The 5,828-nt window shown below is 47.0% G+C and overlaps 1 non-coding gene across 1 annotated transcript; it reads right to left on the reverse strand.

Annotated features, from left to right (window-relative positions):
• Positions 1-4,431: 4,431 nt before the first annotated feature.
• On the reverse strand, positions 4,432-4,503 carry TRNAQ-CUG (transfer RNA glutamine (anticodon CUG)). The gene has a single exon. It is a non-coding gene; the product is annotated as a tRNA-Gln (tRNA).
• Between the last annotated feature and the right edge of the window lie 1,325 nt (positions 4,504-5,828).

Raw genomic sequence — 5,828 nt, forward strand, 5'->3', positions numbered from 1 at the left:
TGATCACTTCCAATTCACCTTGATTCATGGACCTAACATTCCAGGTTCCTATGCAATATTGCTCTTTACAACATTGGACTTTATTTCCATCACTAGTCACATCCACAACTGGGTATTGTTTTTGCTTTGGCTCCATCTTTTCCTTCTTTCTGGAGTTATTTCTCCACTCTTCTCCAGTAGCATATTGGGCACCTACCGACCTGGGGAGTTCATCTTTCAGTGTCTTATCTTTTTGCCTTTTCATACTATTCATGGGGTTCTCAAGGCAATAATACTGAAGTGGTTTTCCATTCCCTTCTCCAGGGGACCACATTCTGTCAGAACTCTCCACCATGTCCCGTCCATCTTGGGTGGCCCCACACGACATGGCTTAGTTTCATTGAGTTAGATAAGGCTGTGGTCCGTGTGATCAGATTGGCTAGTTGTCTGTGATTGTGGTTTTGGTCTGTCTGCCCTTCCATGGATAAGGATAAGAGGCTTATGGAGGCTTTCTAATGGGAGAGACTGACTGAGGGGGAAACTGGGTCTTGTTCTGATGGGTGGGGCCATGCTCAGTAAATCTTCAATCCAATTTTCTGTTGATGGGTGGGGCTGTGAATAGCACTGAATAATACTCAGTAACAACAGTGCAGATGTCTTCAGTATAGTAATTTCATCTCCTTTTGATATATACTCAGAAATGGGATTGCTGGATTGTACGGTAGTTCTGGTAGTTAAGGGCTTCCCTAGTGGCTCAGATGGTAAAGGGTCTGCCTGTAATGCAGAGGACCTGGGTTCGATCCCTGGGTTGGGAAGTTTTCCCGGAGAAGGGAATAGCAACTCACTCCAGTGTTCTTGCCTGGAAAATCCCACGGACCAAGAGCCTGGCAGGCTATAGTCCGTGGGGTTGCAGAGTCAGACACGGCAGTGACTGTTACTCAGCCTGTCAGGCATATGGTAGTTCTATTCTTAAATTTTAAAAGAAATTCCGTCCTGTTTTCCTTAGTGGCTGTAAAAATTTACATTCCCCACAATAGTGTTAAAGAGCTCATTAGGGAGTGTGTCTTAACCATAGATTCAAGGAAATAGCTTCTCTTTTCATTCTAAGTAAATACTATCACATGTGATCCTCAAGACTGAAGAAGCATAAGCTCTGTGTGTGTGCTCAGATGCTCAGTTTTGTCTGACCCTTTGTAGCCCCACGGACTGTAGTCCACCCGCTCCTCTGTCCATGGAATTCTCCAGGAAAGAATCCCAGAGTGAGTTGCCATTTCCTCCTCCAGGGGATCTTCCCAATGCAGGGATCAAACCTGAGTCTCCTGCATTGGCAGGCAGATTCTTTACCACCGAACCACCTGGGAATTGGAAAAATGTAGTCACCCAGGTGCTCATCAGCTAGTGAAGGAGGGAGACTTCCAGGGAAGGTCAAAGCTGGTGATGTTGGCTTTGGAAGAGCAGTTGTGGCTACATGGTGGTTGACAGAAGGGGTTTAACTGCGGGTTGCATGGGGAAGATATGAGGATCTGAGAGCTGAAAAAAGAGACAGAAGAGAATATATTGAGGAGACAGAGCTGTTGGAGCAAACCCCCTGATAGGGGGTTTCTTCCATGAACATCCTCATCTGCTGAGGCAGCCTCTCCTTTTCCTCTGTCCCTGGGGCTGTGTGCCTAGCTCATTCCCTTCCTTTTATTTGATGGGCCTTCCAAGAGAACTCGGGGGTAACGCTCAGGACCACATCCCAGAGCCTGGGGTTTCATGTTCCGTTTTCTCTCTGCCCCTACGCAGGCCTGAGTCCATTGAGGATCCCACTCGGGAAGCAGGGAGCCGCTCTTGTGCTAAGCACCAGCTCCCTGAGACCTTCTGCCCCCAAGGGGATTGTGCCCCCACGTCTGGAGATGGTTCTGCTGTGCGTGATTGGGCCCCAAGTCTGGAGACGTGTTAAGGAGGCTCCCCCGTAGCAGGTTCTTCCCCGTGTGAGTGGTTTCATAGGGTTGCATGCTCTGTGGGGCTGAAGCAGCAATGAGACCAAAAGATCTAAGGACGCTCTTCTATTTCCTCTTTAAACAACACTTTAATAATAGCAACCTCCCACCCCCGGCCCTTTCTGTCTCTCTGAGTCTTCCTTGAATCAAGGCATGTGGGTTGTAGATGTTTACTGAAAAGCTCAGAGTAACCTCTGGGCAGGTCCTCCTCTTAATCCACGGCGGGTCTGTCTCCCATTATCTCAGCCCTGGCGGCCTTCTGGACAGAGATCTGCCCATGTTGAAGAGGAATTCTGAGAACCATGGAGGGCTTCCCATCCCCAGAAGAATGGAAATGGAGACAGCACATTTTGGACCGAATCTATCCAGGAAAGGTCCATGGGAGGAGTCAAAATAAAAGCACAGGGAACCAGGCCCAATCCCTTTGGCAGGTGAGATCCAGCCTCCTAGACGCGGGACAGTCGTCTTCCTCCTGGGTACTTACTCAGCAACAGGGATGGGGAACAATTAGCCTGAAAGATGGGCGTCTCCAGGGTCTCTGCTCCCTGGGCTGGGTCAGCCTGGAGCTGGAAGTGAGTCTATGTGGCTGCTGAAAAACAGGAATTTGTAATGGAAATGCCGCCAGACCCTTTAACAGGGCCTTGCTGGCCAGAGCTGCGATCATCTAGTAAATAAGGTGAATGGTCTCTGCTTATCTCATTTCACAGCCGAGCTGTGTATTGCCAGATAAATCAAATCAGGGTAAACGGCTTCATCTAATAAACTGGGTCAACACATAATGTATTTGTTCAGGTTCGCACTTTCATTGATTCTCATTTGATTTCAGAAGAGATATTTCAGCTCCTGTTGGAACGTTTTTCGGATGCATACTTCCTTCTGGGAAGGGGAGGCTGAGAGGCCGGGACACAGCTGGGTTTTTCTTTTTTCCCTTTTAAATAAATTAAGTTTTCTGATTCTTGGAAGTTCTGCTTTCCATCTTTATGCTTCAGAGAGGGGGAGGGGGTCATGGTAGGACCGCTGGGGGAGAAAGTGGAGAAGAAGCAGGAAGAAAGAACTCCAAGTCTTCATCTGCATTTCCCAAGAATGTTTTAGTGATGTTTGCTAATGTATCATTCATTAACCATCAGCCACTATGAAAAACATAATCTATCTCGCAAAGTGGACATTATTATCGCATTAAATCATTTCACAATATACCTGAACGGTTCCACATGAGAGGCCTGGCCTGCCCCAGCCCAGATGCCTCCAGGGCAACTCTTCAGCAGTAATGAGATACGGGGTCTGTCTGTGATGAATACGACATTACTCGTGTCAGTGGTTGCGGACGGCACCCAGAATATTTCTTCTTACAGGTTTTTTTTTTTCTTTTTTCTGTAGCGAAGGAACTCAGGCAAAGCACTATTAACCCAGTAAATGAAGCTCTAAAGATCACAGAGTGTGTCCATTAGGAGACGAGACGGTGACTAATCCAATTTTTCTTGCAGGAAGAGACCCTGATGCTCTGGTACCATCTGGGGACGGCGGGCCCCGCGTCACACACAAGGCTCTGCGCTCAGTCCTTTCCGGCCGTCTTTCTCTGCCTTTGTCTAAGAACAATTATGGCACCGTCCCCTGCTCTCCCTAGGGCTCCTCTTGCCCAGAGCCTCTTTGAAGGTGATTAAAAGAATGTCCGTTGGTAGAAGATCTAGCAAAGAGTGTTGGGTGGGGGAAAGAAGAAAGGGCCCTTGGTAAGTCTTTCCATTTCCCATTCATCAGGACACTTTCTGAGGGTTCAGATATGTTTGGTAGTCAGGCTGGAATCAACAAAAAGGTACCAGGGTTTCCTTACTCTCTGCTCCTGTGAAAACGCATCGAACAGTCTTGCTTCTTGGGAAAGAATCCATCATTCTATCTCTCATTAGGGCATCCACTTATTTCTTTTATTCCTTGAAACACTGTTTGCAGGCATGAAAAAAATTTTTGTACAATGTTATGTTGGTTTCTGCTGTACAACAACTCCAATCAGCCATATGATACGTATGTCCCTTCCCTCTTGAACCTCCCTTCCCTTCCCCCACCCCAGCCCTCCAGGTCATCACAGGGCCACAGGGCTCCCTGTGTTACGCAGCCAACGTCTCGCCAGCCATCTAGTCACACGCAATAGTGTGTATATCTTGATGCCTCTTTCTCCGTCTGTCCCCCGCTCTCCCTCCCCCTCTGGGTCACAAGTCCATTCTCTACATCTGCGTCTCCATCCCTTCTCTGCAAGTGAAGTGAAGTGAAGTGGCTCAGTCGTGTCCGACTCTTTGCGACCCCGTGGACTGTAGCCCTCCAGGCTCCTCCATCCATGGGATTCTCCAGGCAAGAATACTGGAGTGGGTTGCCATTTCCTTCTCCAGGGGATCTTCCTGACCCAGGGATTGAACCCAGGTCTCCTGCATTGCAGGCAAACGCTTTAACCTCTGAGCCACCAGGGAAGCAAGACCTTGGTCGGTTCCACGGAGACTTGAACTCGGATGGCTGGATTCAGAGTCCAGAGTGCTAACCATTACACCATGGAACCGTGCTCTCTGCAAGTGGGTTCATCATACCATTTTTCTAGATTCCATAAATATGCGGGCATTTGTTTGCAATGTCGGTGGATGAAAACAAGATTCCAGATTCCTTTCACCTAGATAGCCAAGGAGAGGTGTGGGGGGGACTATCTTGAGGACCTCGATGAAAATCTAAGCCAAGTGGAGATGCTTTCCATAACTTCCCTCTAAATCTGTTCCTCTTGCTTCCCTTCAGCACAAAGGTGTGTCACACACCCACGTGCCCTGTGCGGCACACTCATCGCTCACGGAGTCCTCACCCCAGCTAACGCGTGTCCCAGTGAAGATCAAGTCTAACTCCACATGATGTCTGTTCCTTTAACCTTTGTATTCTATTGCTTTCGCTTCAAGTTAAGAATGTTGCCTATGGCCTCAGATAGACAGGACGACTCATTGTCAAGGCTCTGACCTTTAAGTGTATGGCACTTTTCCATTCCTACAGAGATAGAAAGCTGCAGAATACAGAAAAGCATTGGTCCTGTTGGACGTTTACAGGAAAACCCTGACCTGATCTAGGACAGCTGCAAGAACAAAGAGCATCAAGAGATTTGCAACAACCAACCCTCACCTGGCCTTTAAGCCTGCTTTGCTGAAACCCTAGGGAATTTGGGGCTTTCTAGGGGTCACAGTCCACCCGTTCTCTTTGCATGGTCCTGAAACGAACATTTTCCTGCTCCAAATTCTGATGTTTTGGTATTGCTTGGCCTCATTCTGCGTGGGGCACATGAACTTGAGTTCAGTAATACAAATACAAAAAGGCAAAAAGCCACAGACTCTCCCCTTTGAATAGCCACTAAGAAGCTGCACTGCCACCCCACTTACAACTGGATTCCAGTCTGGCTGCCATCATATGTAACCAAGTGTGGTGTTTAATTTTTTAAAATGATGGCCCTACATCAACACTTCCCAAGAGAATCTCAAAAATACATTCCCCAAAGAGTAGCCTGGAGAGTCAGAAAATAGATCTTCACCCCCCAGATTTGTTTTCTGTACTTAATCAATTCAGAAAGATTGGCTTAATTTTCCACACTGGCAAATGTAGTTTGAAACACCCCCTTTGAAAGTCAAATTTATAATATTTCATATTACTCTGGTGTATCAGCTCAGGTGATGTGGAAAATGTAATTCTGAAAACATTTTGGCTTACTTGGGGTCTTTAGAAGGGACAGCATAGTATGAGTCATGATTTTGTATCTAAATGTATCTCTACTTCCCTTCTCATGCTGAAATGACTTTATAGATTTTATTAGTTTCAGTGAAATTTATTTACATTGAATGAATCAATCAATCTCAC

The sequence above is a fragment of the Bos mutus genome, chromosome 23, assembly GCF_027580195.1.
Source record: "Bos mutus isolate GX-2022 chromosome 23, NWIPB_WYAK_1.1, whole genome shotgun sequence".
NCBI classification, from domain to species: domain Eukaryota; kingdom Metazoa; phylum Chordata; class Mammalia; order Artiodactyla; family Bovidae; genus Bos; species Bos mutus.